The sequence below is a fragment of the Pinus tabuliformis genome, chromosome 9 (assembly GCF_031772625.1).
Source record: "Pinus tabuliformis cultivar Carrire ecotype Pingquan chromosome 9, CPIR1, whole genome shotgun sequence".
NCBI lineage: Eukaryota > Viridiplantae > Streptophyta > Pinopsida > Pinales > Pinaceae > Pinus > Pinus tabuliformis.
In genome coordinates, this window is record NC_142307.1 from 1958545241 (window position 1) to 1958567029 (window position 21789).

The window sequence follows — 21789 nt, forward strand, 5'->3', positions numbered from 1 at the left end:
TGCAAGCATGAACATTAATCTAGAATCTGAAGTGCTTAGATTTGATATGTGCACTCGATCTCTTCCACTGAATGAATGTATGACAACAAGAATCTAAAAACCACAAATCAAGTAGGAAGACCAACTTAATTATGGAATCATAGTTCTTATGTATAAAAAATTAGTGGGATTTCAGCCCACGGATATATTTACACGAATCATTGTGGCCTGAAATGTTTTGCCTAAAAAAAAAAAACCTTCAGGGATGGAGGATCAATGGAAAATTGGGACACAAAGTAGGGGAGGAAATGACTCCATTTTTCAGGATTTGTGTCTGTAAGCAACATGAACTTGTATTGTCACGATTTGTCTTATTTTTCTTGTAATTTTTGGGGGGAAATTATAGTGGCTCTAGACAGAGGTCATGAAGAGTGATTGAAAGTACATGGAAGAAGCTAGCTATCAATGCAACAAATGTGAAAATAATGTCTGTAGTTCGGAAGAACACATACTCCATCCTTCTCCCCAATCCACCCTAAACACATTACACATGATGATGAAGATGAATCATTCCTATTTTCATCTTTTTTTCTTCTCAAACACATGTACTTGCCTTTGGGAAACACTACTATAATCTTGGAGCAGCATGGCATACTACTCATTCTGTTCGGATTAGGTCAGGAGCGGTGACTATCAACATTGATATTAATATGAATCTTGCCTAGCAATATGAAGAATCCCACAAGGAGGGAAAGCACACCATTGAGAAGCTGCAATGCAGGGAGGACATGCTCATTCAAACCCTTCATCACAAGTATGGAGACTTCCAAAAAATGAGAGTCTGCTACCAAATCCAATAAACACATGGCAATCCACATGATAAACCCTGTAGTTGTGCAAAGCGCATAGATTGCAATCGACGCCAACACAGGGTTTGTTTTAGAAAACGGGAGACACCATTCAACATACACACTGTTAAATGCTCGAATTTGGCTTTCACAGTATCCAAAAAATGGAAAAGAGTCTGCAATTTTATCACTGAGAGTGGGGATGGTGCTAATGCCATGTATTATAGGAGTTGTTTTTAGTGCGACCTTTTGGAATTTCCGGTGCCAGAATCTGGCGGAAAAATTTGAGGTGAAATCTTGATTTGTGTTATTTACATTGGTTTTTTACTGTATATATGGATTCAACACCCTAAAAATCTGCTAGGGCACTTGGATTATTCAGGGGTTACCCATCAAACTTGTGATTTCAATAAATTCCTGTCGGATTTTAGAGAAATTTGACCAGAAAAACCCACTGGAAAAACTTCCAAAAATTATCACTAAAGACTACTCTTGTATTATATATGAATTGTAGTCAAAATATTCTAATTCTCTACATGACACCAAAAATTCGCGCAAACAATTCCCGACTAGTTGGGGACATGAAATGATAAAAATCGGAAAGTTATTTCCAGATATTTGTACTGAATCTCAGAATCCTATGTTTGTGATCAGAATCTTCAGAGGATCTAACATATGTATCGGAAAAAGATGATGAATAGTTGGGCAAGGTGTGAGGGAATTTGTGACGGAGATTTCGAGCATCAACAAGCTTAACACTGGAACCTCGTGCAGCTTCACCGCTGGTACATGTGTAAAATAGAGTTGTTGGTCTACAATTATATGCCCAATGGGAACTTGGATAAATCGTTGCGGAGGATATCTCTGTGCAGGTCATGCGAGGAGATGAGATGATATGCTAGTGAAGAGATGATATGATAGTGTAAACGATGAAGAATATGATTAGTCTGAATTAGGCATATTGAGAAACTTGGAAGGTTGGTGGCTTCATTCCGCAAATCCAAAGTGATAATGATCCAACTGCCAAGGTTTTAACTCATGTAAAAAATAATATCTGTCTAGACAAGCATAAGAAGAATCCTTTGTCTTATTCCTAACTTGCAAGGAGTATTCATAAACTTGCTAGAACATCTCATCAAAAAATCTCCTAGAAGCAGTTAGTACATCAAGTAAATGTTAAAAATGTTAAAAATGACAAGGAAATCTCAGGTTTTGTGGAAACAAATCATTTGGTTCAAGTCAAAATTGCTTCAACGGAAAAAACAAGAAAGTGGATTTGGGTAAATGCAAAGCAATATCAGGGCATTTTAAGGCATAGGCTTGCTTGCCTTAGATGGGAACAAATGAGAAGAAAATTGATCCAGAGAAACAAAATAAATAAGAGCAACAAAAATAAAGAAGAATCAATCATCTATAGTCCCACATATACACCTCTTACTTGGTCATTAGACCTATATGTCCAAGAATTGATGAAGGTTAGGACAAGGCTGGATATTTTGGAAGCCAAAGAATAGGAAAGGGACCGCAAAATTTCAGAGATCACAGTTGCAAACCGATGTCTAATGGAAGGTAATAGAATTTTAAAAGAACAGGTAACAATGTTACAAGAGGATCTAGAGACAAGAAAACAAGAATGGAAAAGCATGAAGACAACATGGAAAAACATGAAAGAATTAATAACAACAAACAAGGATGTGATAATTTCTAAACAAGCTCAGGTAGACACACAAGCATCTCAACAAACAAACATTTCCAAAGAGAAGGCAAAAAGGAACTTACGGGAAAGATAGTCTAAAAGAAATCAAAGCTAGAGCTGAAGACACTAATGGTTACATAAGGATAGATGAAGAAGAAGATGCAAGTGCTCGTAAAGCACAGGAAATATAACACAAAGAAAGAAAAGGGGAAACAAACTTTATTATAAGGGAAGCAAGAGATTATGGGAAGAATGAAAGTACTCTCAATTTGACAAGAGACTTCCTGAAAGAGAAACTACATTGGAAAGGGAAAATTTTCCAAGAAAGGAGGGTTGGGAGGATATGTGAAGAGAGGCTTCGACCCATAAAATTCTCCATGGAAAGTGTAGAAGACAAGCACTAGCTTTTAGGCAAAAAAGAAACTCTTGAAAGGCTCACACTTCTTCCTCGATGAAGAATTAACCTAAAAAAAACCAGAGGAGAGAAGCGATGAAGTGGAGAAAATTAGAACAACAAGAAATGAAGGGACAAGGGCATGGTTGTACAATTGTAAATCTGTTATTGCAGTGTTTGGGCCTTCGAGAAAAATAGGGCAGCAAGCTGGCAGTAAAGAAAAAATAGAGAATTTGATAATAGGGACGCAAACAACAAGAGAAGCATGGATGAAAATGGGTGAAAACTCAAATTTGAGTCTTACGTGCCAAACTACGTAGCAGCCAAATAATACCCAGGTCTACCTAAGTTTAGTTGGTTGGAGTTGTAGAGGTTACCCTTAGAGGAGGGGACCTGGGTTAGGGCCTATTGTAGAAGGTAGAGACATAATTTGTCTCACGGGAACTCATGAGCATGATGGTTGCAAAACTCCTTTGTTTGACGATTTTTTGAAGTTGGCAGTTTGGAACAAGGTAGAATAAAATGGCAAAGGGTATGGGGGAATACTAGTTTTAGTGAAAGAAAAAGAAGGTCATCACATTCAGTTAATTAAAGAAGATGAAAATAAACAATATTATGGTTGAAAATATCAAAGAATGAGAATCACATAAGAACTGCAGCGTGCTATTCCCCCCCCCCCCACAAGTCTCAAAAAATTAGAAAAATAAGGGGCTTGACAACAAGGATCCGTATGCATCTTTAAAACAAGATATTGTTGTGTACTCTCAGCAAGGAGAAGTTCTTTTAGTGGGAGATTTCAATGCTAGAACAACAAATAATCAGGCTAGCATTCTTTGTTGCAAAGAGGATAACAATCCTATTTGGCTCACTGAAGCGGAGAATACCCAATGGGTGAGGTGTTTAGAAGATGAAAAAGTTAGCAATCATTTTGAAGAGGAGTTGCTTACAATGCTTGGGGCTTTCAACTTAATTATTTGCAATGGTATAGATAGATGGAAAAGGTCTGGGAACATCACTTGCAACACATACAATGGGGCAAGTGTCGTTGATTATGTGATGTGCTCACAAAGCTTGATAGAAAAGATAGATGAAATTAATATTAGAGAGAATATTTGGGACTTAAAATCATACCATAACCCAATTTATATAAGGTTATCATGGTTAGAAGAAAGGAAGCATAGGAGGAAAATCCAATACTCTTGACAATCACTATCAAGGGGCAAAAAATTCTTCTAACACAAGAAAATTGTACTATCTTCAGGAAAAAGTTAGAGAGATTAATTCAGAAAGAGAAAACTGGTTTCAAAAGCTTCAACAGTCATGAGTTAACAAATATAATTCAAAGTTCACTTGGGAAGTGTAAAAGAGCAAAAAATAGGAAATCATAATCAAATTGTTTTCCTGTAAATGCTTGGTTTGATGAGGAATGCAAAATGGCAAGGAGAACTTTGAAAAAGGCAGGAAAGGAGAAGATTAATGTAAAGATATATACGCAGATACTAAAAAGGAAAAAAGATGAGTTCATGCAAAAAATGAGAGAAGAGTTAATATATTTAAGCAAGAATAATCTAAAGCTTTTCTGGAAGGAACTGCAACCAAGGAAGAAGAAAATTGAAAATAATATTACAACCAATCAATGGTTTGAATATGAAAGGGAACTCTATGAGAAGGAGTCTAAGGCAGAGGCCCCCCCCCCTAGGTGTTGGCATTATGATTCTGGTATGGCTTTATGATACATATGTTGTACTTGATGGCAACCCACTCATCTCAGATAATAAATTATAGTGTAGAGAAAAGTTCACGCACTTATATGCAGAGAAAAGTTTATTTCATGTAGAGAAAAGTTCACGCACTTTTATGCAGAGAAAAGTTTATTTCATGTAGAGAAAAGTTCACGCACTTTTATGCAGAGAAAAGTTTATTTCATGAAGAGAAAAAGTTCACGCACTTTCATGCAAGGAAAAGCACGTATATGTTGGAGAACTTAACTTTGGTCCATGGTAGTTAGTCCTTGGTATTTGAACCTATGAGGAAAAGCGCGTATATGTTGGAGAACTTACCTTTGGTACATGGTAGTTAGTCCTTGGTATTTGAACCGATGAGGAAAAGCGCGTATATGTTGGAGAACTTACCTTTGGTCCATGGTAGTTAGTCCTTGGTATTTGAACCTATGGTTTTGGACCATGATACGCACTTTCATGCAAGGAAAAGCGCGTATATGTTGGAGAACTTACCTTTGGTCCATGGTGGTTAGTCCTTGGTATTATTGAGCCCCATGTTTTTGGGCCCCTTGTATTGGTTATCTATGGTATTGATCCATGATTTTAGGAAGAAGCTTGCCTATATAAAGCAAATGAGATCACTTGGCTAATTCATCCTTGCAATTGAATATCTTAAGATCTGAAATATTGGGTTATTGTTTTGAAAGTTTGATCTATGAAAGTGAAGTTGAAAGCGAATCTGTGAAGGGTGATCTCTTGAGCGCTGCAGCTGTGCAATGCGGAGGCGCCACAGAAGGCGCAGTGCGGAGGCGCCACAGAAGGCGCAGTGCGGAGACGCCACAGAGGCGCCACAGAAGGCGCAGTGTAGAGGCGCCACAGAAGGCGCAATGCAGAGGTGCCACAGAAGGTGCAATGCGGAAGCGCCACAGAAGGCGCAGTGCAAAGGCGCCACAGAAGGCGCAGTGCAAAGGCGCCACAGAAGGCGCAGTGCGGAGACGCCACAGAAGGCGCAGTGTGGAGGCGCCACAGAAGGCGCAGTGCGGAGGCACCACAGAAGGCGCAGTGCGGAGACGCCACAGAGGCGCCACAGAAGGCGCAGTGCGGAGGCGCCACAGAAGGCGCAGTGCGGAGACGCCACAGAGGCGCCACAGAAGGCGTAGTGCGGAGGCGCCACAGAAGGCGCAGGTGCGGTGGTCGCGACGCCACAGAAGGCGCAGGTGCGGAGGTAGTACATATATCCACAGATCTATACCAGTGAAGTTGCGGTCCCTGCTTAAAATTTGTTTTAACTGCCTTTGACTATTCTGTAAGGTTTTGGGTGCATAACTGATGTTTGGTTACTGGTATTGAGTTCAGATAACAGCATGATTAATGACTTATCTTTATGTACTAGATCTGGTTGATAACTCTCATAATATCATTGTATATGTATGGATCTGGTGATTGGGTGATTCAGAAGGTTGTTTGATTATGAGCTTCAATGTTGTTGTTGGGTCCAGTATGAAAATTGGATGAAAAGTGGCCTTTCAGACTATGTGTTGTGCTTCAGTGTATCCAGTCTGAAAATTGATGAAACGTGGTACCTGGAGGAGAGAAGATTGTAGGCCAGCGCCTATGTACTAGTATCTAAGCTTGTACAAAAGATAAGGGAGATCTTTGGAGCATTGTAGCAGGTAGCAGCCTGCGTACTAGTAAATGGATCGGCTAGTACAAGAGCAAAGGGGGTTGTAGCTCCCGTACTGGTATAAGACTGCACCAGTACAAATATTGTAAAAGGATTTTCTTATTAAGAAGAAGATTGAGATGACTTGCAGCAAGTGGTTTTTCTCCCGCATTGGGTTTCCACCTTATATCATGGTGTTCATGTGTGTGCCTTATGTGTGATGATCTATTCTCTATTACGGCATCTGTTATCTGATAATATGGTTGATAATGTTCTAATGCACTCATTGAAGATCAATTAACTTAATCATAAGAAGTTGTGGAAGTAGCATATATGAATCTGATTATGGAAATGAAAAAGTTTTATTAATGTGATAATACTGATTCACCCCCCCCCCCTCTCAGTATTATTTCCAACAATTGGTATCAGAGCAGGTCCTTTGATAGAAGCTTGATCGCTTGAAGGAGATCCGTGGAACAATGGGAAATAAGCTTAAGAAGAAAGCACCTAAGAAAAAGAAGTCATCTCAGAAGAACTATGACAGTGGGAGAATCGATTGGGGATTAGGTATAAGAAGCTCTTCAGATTCAGAATCAGATTCAGAATCATTATCAGGTATGAATATCTTATCCTCTGATGTTCTAGCTATCTTTCCTTTTGGAAGAGATGAAAGTGATAGCGAAACTACTGAATTTGCTCTTATGGGTGAACAATAAAGATATCAAATAGAGGCAGAATTTAAAAGGCTGACAGACAAAATTAGAGATCAACAAGATCTATTGAACAAAAGGGAATGTGATTTCAATGAAGAAGCTACTAAACTAAAGGCCCAACTAGAAGAAGGAAACAAGGTAAGAAAGCTACTCAAGGACAAGGAAGACCAATGTCAAAAATTGCAGCATGAAGTGACATCATTAAGAAAAGAAGTCAACGAAAGAAGCACAACCATCAAGAAACTCAAAGATAGATCCAGCTACTATAAAAATCTTGAAGCTACAATCCTCTCACTAAAAGGAGATCTTTAAGAATCAAAGAAGCAGAATACAGATCTACTCCAAGCTATTGCAAAACAAGAAAACGAAGTCACCAGCTTAAAATCTCAACTAGAATGTGCCTTCCGAGTTCGTCAAATGCAGCAGGATCTGAATGAAGAACAAGAAAAGGAGATTCTCAAACTGAGGGAACAAATGGAAGAAGGAAGGAAAGCTGAAGAAGATTTGAAAAAGAAATCTCTTGAAAAGGAAGAACAGCTTCAGGTTGAGGTAAATATCTTGAAAGGTAAACTAGAAGAAAAGGATAAGCTTTTACGATTTCAAGATAGTTCTAAAGTCTTGGATGATATTCTTAGTAGTCAAAGGTCTCCTGCTATAAAGACTGGTCTTGGTTTCCATGAATCTGTTGAAGGTGAATCTAGTTCACAAGGTGAGGCAAGGAACTCTAAAGATAAATCTAAAGTGATCAACGAAGAAATGAAAGATCAATCTCATCATCAACCAAGAAAAGAGATTCCTCAAAGAAAATCCTTTACTCCTCCTATGAATAATGTTGAATGCTATGTATGTCATAATCTTGGACATGTTGCAGCTAGATGTAGAAGAAGAAGGGTTCAAGACCATTATGCAGAAAGATCATCACATTCAAGGTACTTTTATGGATATTGCTTTGCTTGCAATATGTTTGGTCACAAAGCTGCTGATTGTTACAGGAGGAATATGAAACATGTAAGATGTTATGCATGTAACAAGATTGGACATATAGCTAAGGAATGCAGGAAAAAAGTGTGGGCACCATATCAAAAGGAGAAAATGTCATCATCACGCTTGAAGATATGGAGGAAAAAGGAAGTATAGTCAGAAAAAGGCGGCACTGCACAACGTACAGACATACCAGAATCAGAGGGAGCTGAAAGTACAAAACTTCAGTGTCCTGAATCTCATATGCAAACTCCATAAAGGAAAGTTGCATATATACGCGAGTTAGTTACTGCACAGTCGCGTATATGATTGTTTGAAGAAAGGCAGTAGGGACAGATTCAAGAGAAGGATCAGTTTTGCTCTAGTTAATAATAATGATGTGTGGATATGATGCTTAGAAGTGTTTTGGTTCTAACTTGATATTGATGATGTCTTGATACTTCTTATTGATATGCATGATCAGACAGATGGCACAGGTTTAGAGGGAGCATATGGACTTAATGCATTATTGGCATTATGGTTAATAGTCCTTGGTGATGATACTTATATGGATAAATGATTCATCTTGCTATGGTTATGAGTTGTTCACATGGTTCTTGGATCAGATTTATGGTTGATTCTCTAATGATGCTTGCATGGGAAGCACTTAGCTTGAATTCACATCTTCTTGATGTTGAGTCACTCATATGCTGCTGTCTTCATATGCATAAAGATCATATATTACAGTTATGATTCCTTTCATTCTTGGCACAAATGGATGAGGATTGTTGGCTGGATACATGGATGATTATTCAAAGTTGCATTGTTGGAGACATGATGATAATGAGCTCTTATCTATATGATGATAGGATTGTTTCATACATATGTTGATTAATGCAGATATTCCCAATTGATGATACTTGATTCATGTAGATCTGGATGGCTATGTTGTTTCTCACATAGAATGTGAAATTCTGTTGATGCGGACATACCTTGATGATTCATGCACTAATACAAGTTGCTGGTCTAGTTGCTGTTGACAGATACTATGGAGCAGATTATAAAGTGTTGTTGCTGATGTTCATCTTATTTAGGTGATGTCATATCAAGACTCATGATGTAATAGTGTCATCTCTTCAGGTCATGTAACGACCTATGTTGGTTTCCCCACTATGCCTGGGATGAAGATGTAATGTATTTGGTTTTCATTTTTCTGATATATCCCCACTTGGTTGGGTGATGGATGTATGTATTGAATCTTTTAGGAAGGTCATTTGTGATGTAGAACATCCTTTTGCAGACCTTGCTTACAGTCAGGGGGAGCTTGAGCATGAAAAACACTATATAGCAGAGCAGACATTTCAGCTTGTTCTCAGAAAGAGCATGATCAGATTGGTGCACCATGACATATACAAAGGGGGAGCTCATTCAGAGATTTCAACAGATACTCAGGGGGAGCTTATAATGCATTGTTGGCATTATGGAGGACGTACAGAAGGAGATCTTGGATGCTGGTCTGATCATTGCTGCAATCTATCTCTTTCATGGTCATTTATGGTGTTTGGTGGATTATGTTTCTTCTTTACAGATCTGGTTCATTTTCAGGGGGAGCATAACCCTTTGCCCTTGATGTCAAAGGGGGAGAATGAGTTGAAGATTTTGAGGTTGCCATCAAGTCCAAAGGGGGAGATTGTTGGCATTATGATTCTGGTATGGCTTTATGATACATATGTTGTACTTGATGGCAACCCACTCATCTCAGATAATAAATTATAGTGTAGAGAAAAGTTCACGCACTTATATGCAGAGAAAAGTTTATTTCATGTAGAGAAAAGTTCACGCACTTTTATGCAGAGAAAAGTTTATTTCATGTAGAGAAAAGTTCACGCACTTTTATGTAGAGAAAAGTTTATTTCATGAAGAGAAAAAGTTCACGCACTTTCATGCAAGGAAAAGCGCGTATATGTTGGAGAACTTACCTTTGGTCCATGGTAGTTAGTCCTTGGTATTTGAACCTATGAGGAAAAGCGCGTATATGTTGGAGAACTTACCTTTGGTCCATGGTAGTTAGTCCTTGGTATTTGAACCGATGAGGAAAAGCACATATATGTTGGAGAACTTACCTTTGGTCCATGGTAGTTAGTCCTTGTTATTTGAACCTATGGTTTTGGACCATGGTACGCACTTTCATGCAAGGAAAAGCGCGTATATGTTGGAGAACTTACCTTTGGTCCATGGTGGTTAGTCCTTGGTATTATTGAGCCCCATGTTTTTGGGCCCCTTGTATTGGTAATCTATGGTATTGATCCATGCTTTTAGGAAGAAGCTTGCCTATATAAAGCAAATGAGATCACTTGGCTAATTCATCCTTGCAATTGAATATCTTAAGATCTGAAATATTGGGTTATTGTTTTGAAAGTTTGATCTATGAAAGTGAAGTTGAAAGCGAATCTGTGAAGGGTGATCTCTCGAGCGCTGCAGCTGCGTAGTGCAGAGGCGCCACAGAAGGCGCAGTGCGGAGGCGCCACAGAAGGCGCAGTGCGGAGGCGCCACAGAAGGCGCAGTGCGGAGGCGCCACAGAAGGCGCAGTGCGGAGGTGCCACAGAAGGCGCAGTGCGGAGGCGCCACAGAAGGCGCAGTGCGGAGGCGCCATAGAAGGCGCAGTGCAGAGGCGCCACAGAAGGCGCAGTGCAGAGGCGCCACAGAAGGCGCAATGTAGAGACGCCACAGAGGCGCAGTGCAGAGGCGCCACAAAAGGCGTAGTGTGGAGGCGCCACAGAAGGCGCAGTGCGGAGACGCCACAGAGGTGCCATAGAAGGCGCAGTGCGGAGGCGCAGGTGCGGTGGTCGCGGCGCCACAGAAGGCGCAGGTGCGGAGGTAGTACAAATATCCGCAGATCTATACCAGTGAAGTTGCGATCCCTGATTAAAATTTGTTTTAACTGCCTTTGACTATTCTGCAGGGTTTTGGGTGCATAACTGATGTTTGGTTACTGGTATTGAGTTCAGATAACAGCATGATTAATGACTTATCTTTATGTACTAGATCTGGTTGATAACTCTCATAATATCATTGTATATGTATGGATCTGGTGATTGGGTGATTCAGAAGGTTGTATGATTATGAGCTTCAATGTTGTTGTTGGGTCCAGTATGAAAATTGGATGAAAAGTGGCCTTTCAGATTATGTGTTGTGCTTCAGTGTATCCAGTTTGAAAATTGATGAAACGTGGTACCTGGAGGAGAGAAGATTGTAGGCCAACGCCTATGTACTAGTATCTAAGCTAGTACAAAAGCTAAGGGAGATCTTTGGAGCATTGTAGCAGGTAGCAGCCTGCGTACTAGTAAATGGATCGGCTAGTACAAGAGCAAAGGGGGTTGTAGCTCCCGTACTGGTATAAGACTGCACCAGTACAAATATTGTAAAAGGATTTTCTTATTAAGAAGAAGATTGAGATGACTTGCAGCAGGTGGTTTTTCTCCCGCATTGGGTTTCCACCTTATATCATGGTGTTCATGTGTGTGCCTTATGTGTGATGATCTATTCTCTATTACGGCATCTGTTATCTGATAATATGGTTGATAATGTTCTAATGCACTCATTGAAGATCAATTAACTTAATCATAAGAAGTTGTGGAAGTAGCATATATGAATCTGATTATGGAAATGAAAAAGTTATATTAATGTGATAATACTGATTCACCCCCCCCTCTCAGTATTATTTCCAACACTAGGATCAACAAAAATTCAAAGCTCTTCACGTTACATGAGGTGGAGAATGGAATTAAGAAGCTGAAAACAGGAAAGGCAAAGGACTTGGTTGAACTTCAAGCAAAGTATCTAAAATGGGGAATGAACACTCTTGCACCGCAAATCATGGAAATATTCAGCAACATCATTCATTAAGGATTCCCAAGAGATTGGGCAACTAGCCTAGCAATACCCCTTTTTAAAAGTGGAGACATTAATAATCCATCCAACTATAGAACAATTATGATCAATCCTTTGTTTGCAAAGCTTTTCGGCAGCATGGTAGAAAAAAAATTAGTAAGTGGGCAGAAGTAAAAGAAAAGAGGGCAAGAGGACAAGCGGGTTTTAGGCCGAAGAATTATACAGTGGATCATGGTATCACGTTGAGACACATTGTTGAAAAGGTTTTGGAGGACAAAGAAGAAGTATTTTTCTGCTTTGTTGACTTCAAAAAAGCATTTGACACAGTCCCTAGTGATAAGTTGTGGCGTAGAATGGAAGAGCTAGAAATTCCTGTGCATTATAGAGCCGCTATCCATAGACTTTATGAAGCAGTGAAAGTAAAAAATTAGAACTTTAGCAAGTATTTCAAGAAGGTTTAGAAGTGACATTGGAGTCAAGCAAGGTTTCCCTTTATCCCCTACTCTTTTTGGTTTATATATTGATAAATTGGAAGAGTGGCTAAATCTGCAAGGTGGAGATGGTGTTCGGTTGGGGGAGTTTGTGATAAAGCTTCTTTTATATGTTGATGATATTGTATTGATTTCTAAATCGGCCCATGGATTTCCAATGCACTTATATGCCCTTGATCATTTTTGTAGAGTAGTGGGGATGCAAGACCAAAATAATGATTTTCTCTAATAAAAGGAAACTGAGCCAGCATACTTTCTTCTTTGAAGGCAACATTGTTAAAGAAGTAAATGAGTACAAGTACCTCAGGATTGATTTCAACAATAAACTCAAATGGGAGGACTGCAGAAATAAGAAAATTTTAGGAGGGTGGAAAGCATTATATGCTCTTCAAAACAAATGTAGAGAGGTAGAGTTATGGGATTGGAAAATGATTAAAGTGCTTTTTGGACTCCTAGTTTTTCTAGTGATGCTATATGGGTGTTAATTGTGGGATAGCAACACCCCTGTTTCAAATTGGAAACAAATTGAGAAAATCCAAAAATGCTTGATCATGAGCAAGTTCAAAATAAAAATTTTAGTACCTTATGAGATAATGTTGAGTGAAATAGGAGCAACTCCCATCAAAGCAATTGTTATGGTGCAGCTCATAAGATATCTAAAAAGAATTGAGCAAATGAGAGTAGGTGATGGCCTAATTGTTATAGCACCATTTACCACTCTTGGTATATATGATGCTTTGTTTATGGCCTAGGGCAACCCCTCCTATACTTGGTCAAAATATATAAAAAATCGTGTTTTATTCCATGTACGCTACTTTTCCCTAAGCTAAAAGCATGTACACGCGGGTCAGTCAATACCCAACCCACGTATATGTATTAAAACACTTAAAAAATTAAATTTCCTTAATTTTGAGCGGAGTTCACGGGTTTTACCTGTTGATTACCTCCTATTGCCCGTGGCCCAACTATTTCCCAACTAAAAAACTAATTGGGAGAGGTATAAATAGACCTCTATGGGAAGGCCTTAAGGGGAGGAGAAGAGATAGATTTATTATACTGAGATTATCCTTGACTGAGTCTAATGAATCCCTGTGCCTCATGCACTTCCCCAAGCTTCAGGAAACCCTTGTTTCCTTGATTATAGATATCCTTCCTTTTGCTTGAGATATCATGGTGTTGGTGATGGAAGAAGATTGTTGAAGGCTGGGATAGGACGAATCCGGAGGACGGTTCCGCTTGGAGCCAGAGAAAGACTCAGGTGAATTCTCTCCATGTTATTTATAGCTTACTGCAATAAAATAAATGTTGTCTTGTTTTTGAAATTAACTATGTCTATGCATCAAATTATGTTTTAATTCACATACGAATGTCGTTTTGATGTATGATCAATCATTTGTTTATATGATATAAAGTCAATTTTGTGAATATCCTTTACTTCTATACTGCTATGTATGTTCGAATTGAATGATTTTCAGGTTTGAAGAACATCGGGAGTTACAAAGGGTTTGAACCCTGCGGGACCTACTCGAACGAAGGAAATTCGGTGCGGTCACTCTTACGTAGTTTGATAATATAAGCATCTTGCCTGAGGTGTTTGAGTATTTCTTGTTGTAGTTTGCTTATGCTCTGTTGGGGTTCTAACCCAAAGCCTTAGGGTGCTTTCACCCAAAACAGAATTGGTGACTCCACTCGGGATAACAATATTGTTATTCCTGGTTTGGGTTGTTCATTCTCATTCAGGGCTCAGTATTTGGTTTTCTTGCGGTTACAGTCTTATTTGGTCTACTAGAGTCCCAGGCCTCAAGTCTGATCTTTTGGATCAGACTTTGTTTTTTATTTTTTCTTGCAAATATTTGTATATGCTCTTTACTTTGTTTACAGTCGCGTATACACACTTGTTTCTGTAAAGTGAACTCGCGTATATGCGAGTTTCCTGTGTCAGGAGCGCGTGTGCATGCCTCTGTGTTTGCACACAGTCGCATATGCAAATTTTTGCATTGTTTTTTCAAATCTTTCAGCCCAAATAGATTTGTTGCCTAGGCTTTTCACTCTCTGTGTGGTCAATTGTTGTCTGAATAATTTAATTATTCTGCAAGCTTACTATTTTGAAGTCTCTTCCTCATTGAAAAGATTTGGCCTAGGTTTTCTTCTTTAGCGAGTTTGTAATTTGTGTTTTGGCACACAAGACTTCGTCCTGAAGTTCTTGATTGTTCTGGTCCTCCAGAACACGATATTGTTTTCAGTTTCAGTATCAAGCCCGGATTTCAAATCTACATTGTTTTCTTTCCTTTGTTTTGTGGCCTCATAGCTTTTCTTGCTTTTTGAAAGTCTTTTTGACGAATTTGGAAGTATTTCTTTCCTGGCTTCTTGGTCAGTTTGTCAAACTCTTTGCTGCTATTTGGGTCATTTTGTACAAGTTGAAGTCTTTTTGCTCAAGTTTTCATTCATTTTCGAGTTTATAACTTGCAAAGACTCCTTGTGCTTTTTTTTCGATCTTTTGAGTTTTAATAGCATTTTGGTGATTTCAAAAACTTGTTTTGGTTGCTTCTTTAAAAAAGAAAATATCTCAAAAAAATTTGTTTTTGTTTTTCTTTTGCCAAGTTTGATTTATGGTTTCTTTTTTTTGTTGAAAGTGAATTGCGATCTTTTACAATTTGTCCTTCTTGTTTGGAGAGAATTTTGTGTTCAAAATTTGTATCCTCTTCAGTACTTAAGTTGGCTCATTGTTAGTTATAAACAATTGCTTTTGCTTTTTGAGTGTTATTTAGGATCTTGCATCTCCATTATATCTTGAATTAGGGTAGATTGCATTGTTAAAGAATTCATAGTCTTTTGGTTTTTGGGTGTGTGAAGTGTGTTTCAAGAAAAAAGAGAAAAAGTACTTTGCTTTGCAGAAGTTTCGTAGAACCCGTATAGAGATCTCTTTCATCAAAGAAAAAAATGACTGCATTCATGTAGTTAGTTTTTCATTGATTTCTGTTGCGTCATACAAACATCGTTGGTTTCACTCCCATATTTATCCTTGACTTAAAGAACAACCATTAAAATCAAGCGATTAATTAAAATAAACTAGAACTTTTATTTTGTCATCAGAATACACCAACAAGTTTAGGTTTATTAGGGCCTTGGATTAGGCGAGAGGAGAGTTAGCTCTCAAAGGCCGCTCAAAATAACAAAACATAGAAGTTTGATTAATGAGCGAAATCCAATAGCATTAGGGAGACCGGGAAAGCTCTGTAACTGGGAGTAAAGCATGAGGGAGAGTGAAGATGAGGACGAGAGATACCCCCTCTCTTACTTGTCGGATCTCGCCTCACGACTGTTCCGCCCGACTTCTGATACGAGTTGGTGACCATAGTTGCCTATCTTAGGGATCACACAGGTGGCTGCGGAGGGGAATACCATGGCACCTGAGGCTGACGTTGTATCACGTTTAGCAGTGCTTCTGGAGGGTACCCTTCCGAAGCTTGGGTGCTTGCACCAACAAAGGCTATTGTTTGGAGGTCAGCATAACTGCCTATGATACCTTCACTAGTAGGCTTGGGGCATAATTACCCCAGTCTATTTTCGGAAGGCCCTTGTTATTAACTTTCTTGTATTTTGGTGTCCAGTCCTAATCACCCGGAGCGGAAATACTCGAGAGTTGTTTGATTGCTGATATCTTTAGGGACTTTTTAGTGAGTGTTCTTTGCTCCTAGTCAGCCTAGCTTTATAATTTTTTGAGTCTTTAAGTAGATCTTTTAAATAATTCAAAGTGGCTGATTGACCATCTCGACGGTCTAGGAGACTTCGTGGGTTATCACCTACGAGTCCTGAGCCTTCTCCTAGAAGGTGTAGGAGCAATTCTGCCAGTGGTTTTCAACTAGTGGCAGCAGGTGCATCGGAGATTGATCCTCCGCTTGGGGTCATTAATTCACAAGATAGACCTGGCACCGATAGAGAGTTAGAGAGGAACACACCGTTCTTTCTCGAGTAATTTTTCAGTGGGAAGATAATATTGAAGTTGAAGAGCTTTCAGATTCGGTTGCGGCTCTGAATTCTCCTCTTCCTCCTAATCATCCAAACATTCTATTGTACGTCGAAACCCTGAATCATAGGCCTTCGAGCCCAGGTTTACACTCGTCTATTCCTTCGATGACCACTGCTGGAAGCATGGCATCTATAATGAGTGTTGAGAGTGTGCAGGCTCCCATATATGTACAAGGAGGAGGAACTATTTCTATTATTCCCAACACGACTATATTTAGGTCTACTTTCAGTCCGTCAACGAGTGGAAGTTCTCAGGCTACTGCATCTGGTTTTGGATTTATCCCTTATGGAATGCCATCTCACGGGATTCCTTCAGTTCCTTTGAACATAACATCGACCACCTCCACATCCATGATGAGTGGATCGGCTTCTTTTCAGGCTTTCCCATTTGGAAGTGGTCATATACCACACTCCAATACAACAGTAGGGTCAATGCCTTTTTCCTTTACAGGTCAACGTAATAATCCATTCCAGAGTTGGACAAACCCTACAATTAGTGGGATAGGAGCTGGGAATCAATTTTATTCCGGCCAACAAGGGAATGTGCCATATTCTTCAGTTAATTCGTTTCAGAATTTTCCACCCTTTTCTAATGCATGGTATCCTTATCAGGGGCTATCAACTCCTTTTAACACTTCATTATGGGGTAACTTCACTAGTTACAGAGGATTTTCAGTAAGAGTTGGTCAAGTTCTGAATTTTACTGGACCACAAGGAGCACCTTTTGGTTCGGTAGGCTCTATGAGTTACTTCGGGCAACCTGGTGTTTTTTAAAATCTAGGTCATTCTTTTCAGACCTTTGGGAACCTCGCCCGCACTGGATGGAATTCCAAAGGTCTGCCATGACTCCCTTTTTTGGCCACGCTGAACTTGCCAGACTTAACTAAATTGAAAAATGATCCAATTCGGTACAATCCGGCTTGGCCTCCGGTCCCAACTAAACTTCCCTCGGATATCCCAAAATTTGAAGGGAAGAGTGGTGAAGATCTGGGAGACCATGTAACCACATTTCACTTATGGTGCTCATCCAACTCCATGATAGACGATTCGATTAGGTTGAGGTTATTTCAGCACACCCTAACTGGAAATGCAGCCAAATGGTATATAGAGTTTCCAAGGGGCACCTATACTTCTTTTTGTGATTTGGCTAATGTTCTTTTGAACCATTTTCAGTTGCCTATCTGACATGAGGCCGGAACTGAACTTCTGGTTAACTTTCAGTAAGACACTGCAACTCACATTTCGGATCACATCCAGGAATGGAGGATGAGAAAAAGGCTTATCAAAGTTGAAATCCCGCCAGAGTTCCTTCTTAAATGGTTTCTCAAATCATTACAACCTGAGATTTCAAAGGATGTGTCTTTCTCCGGTGTTTATACGGAAGAGCAGGCCATTTTCAGAGCCCAGCAATTGGAATTGATATATTCTCAGTCTGGGGTTCTTCAGAAAATTCTACCTAATGCTCCTAGATCTAAGGTCGATTTAGCCAAACCGAAACTAGGTCCCCATGCTGATGGTATAGTTGGATCGATTGATGTTAACGCGGTGAACCTATTGAATCAATTACAACAGTTGTCTCTACAAACTACTTCTTCTACCCAGGCAGCACCGTCTGTACCTACACCTTCCCAACCTACCTTTATAAACGCCGTCCAGACCACTAACTCCAAAGGAAATCAACAATCTAATGGGAATAGGAAGGGACGAGGTAAGAAGAAGAACGAAGAAGGAAGAGGAAATGAAAACAAACCCGACAATGATGTCGGAGAGGGTAGGAAAGAGTCCAAGAAAAAGGTAAAATTTCCATGCAAGTTATGCAATGGAGATCATCTGACTCACCTCTACCCTAAGATGCAAGATGCTCAGCGCTTATTAGTACAACAAGGGTCCTCTAGCTCCCAAGATGTTATGACTAACCCTTTTCCCCAAGGGCAAAAATTACTTGCTGGCGCGAATTCTAATGTTGGTACCTCTGCCGGGGGCAACCAGGAAGGGGAAAATTCATCAAATGTTTATATGATGAGCTCTCATATTGACGTCGCTACGCAAGCATGCGATTATGGTGAATTAGAAACATCTATGGCTAAATCTGTTCTCGAAGCCACAACGAAGGGGTTTAGGGCGGAGAAACTATAGTAGATACATATTGATCCGGGGCCAACTCATTGATTGACTGCTTCTTAGATGCCCTCCTCCCTAGTCCGGGTGAGCATTCATCGATTAGCTAACAGACTGACGTAACGACTACGAAAAATATGTTCTAAGGAAATTCATTGACTGACAGATTACCAGATTCCCCTGTAGGGAAAGGCTCCAACGGGCTACCATCCGATGCTATGCTTTCATTCCGAAAAAGGGAAGGGGTCAGTCGTTTAGTTTTCATTCCGAGGTCAAGGTAGGTGTAGCAAGGGTTGGATTGAACGACAGACAGAAGGCCAGGTGGAGGTGCTACTAATGAACATGGGCATCCAGAGCAAGCAATCAAGACCCTTTCTCAACCACTTCATATTGAGCGATGCTCTGTTGAGTCTATACCTTGGATATTGAAAGGCTCCGCAAAGTGCTCGACTATTAGCCCTAATGCTAGGGCAGCCCAGAACTACTCGATTGTAGAAGATATGGATCAAAGTCCTTGTGCTATGTCAGCATTGGAGGTAATCCAATTGTGCCCTGCTCAGAGAAGTTCTTTGCTTTCGGAAATCGGCGCAGTAGACCCAAAGAATTCTTTAGTACTCACTTTTAATATGTTGAATGTCAAAAAGAGACTTCGTCACCATATGGCTTTCCAGATAAAGTCCACATACTGAAAGACCAATATTTTTTGGAATTTTATAGATGAGGGAGCTTCCACATGCGTGATGTCTATGTCATGTTGGAATGCCATTGGATCACCTTCAGTTGTTCCTTCACCGACTCTTTTGACGAAATTTGATGGACATTCTCATAAGCCACACGGGATTATCCCGACCTTTCCTATCTGTGTTGGGGGAAAGGTTGTGAATATTGAGGTAGAAATTGTCGATGCGAATCTAGATTATAACCTCCTCTTAGGGAGGAATTGGATTTACGAGATGGATGCCATAGTTTCATCATTATTCCGCATCCTTTGTTTTCCTCATGAGAGGAGGATTGTTAGAGTTGATCAGTTAGATTATTCTCCAGGTGACTCTCACACAACTTCAGATTCTACAGTTCCATTGGTGGAAAATCCCCGTCAACCTATTGAGAATTTAGGAGTTGGGATCTACTCTTCGTTAATGGGTATATTCGACCTTTGTGCTCCTACAACTAGAATTAATGCAATTTCATCCTCTAGGGGACCTTCTCGGAAAGAGTTCTTTCGAACTTGTTATTTTTCTGACCCTTGGCCCTTACCTTCATCTACCACCACATTAGATGTAGGGCGGACTGGTGGAATGTCATTTCCCATGTCTGTAGCGGAACTCACTTATCAATCTATCGTTAACTCTACAGACAATTGTCCCACTCCTTTTCCATGAGAGGAGTTAGATGGCAATGTGGCTCCGACTTGGACCCTCAATTCTACTTTAGCTCTGGATTGCTTCGATACAGTCTTACCATCTGAAGAAGCAATTTTGGAATCAATGATGTGTGTGGATCGACCATGGGATGATTTACATCATCATTCATATTTTCTCCCTCCACTGTGTGAAGTTGAATCTAGTTTGTCAAATCTACCTACTAGTGATGTTTATACAGTTTCAAACCCTTTGGCTCCAGCACAATTTTTTGCCGAAGGTAACATGTCGGTTATCTCACGAACTATACTTGTGAACATCTCTAGGAATCCTAAAGTAATACAAAATGTCTTCATCGGAGCTGACTATTCCCCTAAATAAATTCAAATCTACACTGATATCTTCAAATAACTTCGAGATGTGTTTGCTTGGTCTTATGAGGAAATGCCTGGAATTGATCCATCTATAGTCCAGCATGAGATCAAGACTTACGAAAATGCAAAACCTATTCATGAAAAACTTTGACCGATAAATCCTTGGAAAGCGGCATCTATTAAAGATGAAGTTGAAAAGTTGCTGGTGAGCTCCAGTATTGCAGCAGTAATGCTGCAGCTCCTGGGGCTTACTTCTTTACTTTTATCAACCCGGTAGTTTGTAACAAACTTGGAAGCAACGGTGCTATATGCACAAGTACTAGTTCTTATTGTAGGCTGTCACTTGATCAACTGGCACAAGTTCGCTAGGAGCTTAAGCCAACTTCTATGAGTTCTCAGAAGAAGCTTTTACTATGATGGAAGATAGCTAATTCTACAAGGGCTATTCCACTTGCAGAAAGAGAAGGAAAACTTAAATGAAATACAAACCCTAATTTTGCATAAAAAGAGGTAGAAACTACTAAAATGGGTGCCATTAACTTCTGAAAAGGTACATTGCATTTATTCAAGCTACTTCTGAAGAGAGATGGAAAGAAATCATCCTTTTGTAGTTTTTGGGTATTTTTATGTGGGATTACTATGCTTATGGTTTGACTGATTGAGACTGTGCAGAGGTTTGGTGGCAAAGGAGGATGGAGTTGGCTTTTGCAGATGGTGAGGAAGGTGTGGAGGGGTACTAAGAAGTCCCTAATACCCTTCTGGAGACTTCCATTGTGATCAGACTTTGAAAAATCGCTCGGATGAACTTCTACAGGAGGCTGCAGGGGATCTACATGAGGAGGCCGAAAGTGGTTTTTGGAGGTTTGCAGGTGGAAAAATGGTGGGAAAAGGGAAATGAAGGCTGGATGAAGGTGTTGGAGGGTCTAGGGCTCTGTTAATGAAGATCAGGAATGAAGGAGAGGGTTGTATTTGCTCAAAGGGGAAGAAAGCAACTATGCACAAAAACGCAGGAATTAGGGCAGATTGGTGACATGAGGCGAATGAGTGGGGAAATCTTGAGAGATGAATTGGTACAGGTTGTGCTGTGGAGGAATGATAAGCTGGGGTGTTCTATAAGTGAGTTGCACTCTTATTTCCTAAAACTGACCAAAGCAAAGATTGAAAAAACAGAGTTGTTTATTTTGACCCAAAAACAGAGTGCTGCTGAATAGAATTTTATGAACAAAAAGTTATGCGAGGAAGCCATGGTAAATGAACATGAAATGGTCTAAGCATGTGAATCCAAGAAAATATCAGCTTCTCCAACTCAAAACATCACACCAGCAATTGCATGAAAGACAAAAACTGTGTTTTTGGTGGCAACAGTAGTGCCTTGACCTCAAATCATGGTCCCAAGGAGGGAGAAAGGAGGTCAAGCCCTGCTGGTAGCCTTTTTGGATATTTCTCTGTTACTACAACAAACTACTTAAAAAAATTGAAGCAATAACAACTAATTTAATCATCAAAAGCAACCTATTTTACCAAAGCAAGATTTAACCTAAACAACAGAAA

The 21789-nt window shown here is 39.8% G+C and overlaps 1 pseudogene; it reads right to left on the bottom strand.

Annotated features, from left to right (window-relative positions):
* Positions 1-350: 350 nt before the first annotated feature.
* Positions 351-21789, bottom strand: part of LOC149156828 (uncharacterized) — a 45901-nt pseudogene continuing 24462 nt past the window's right edge.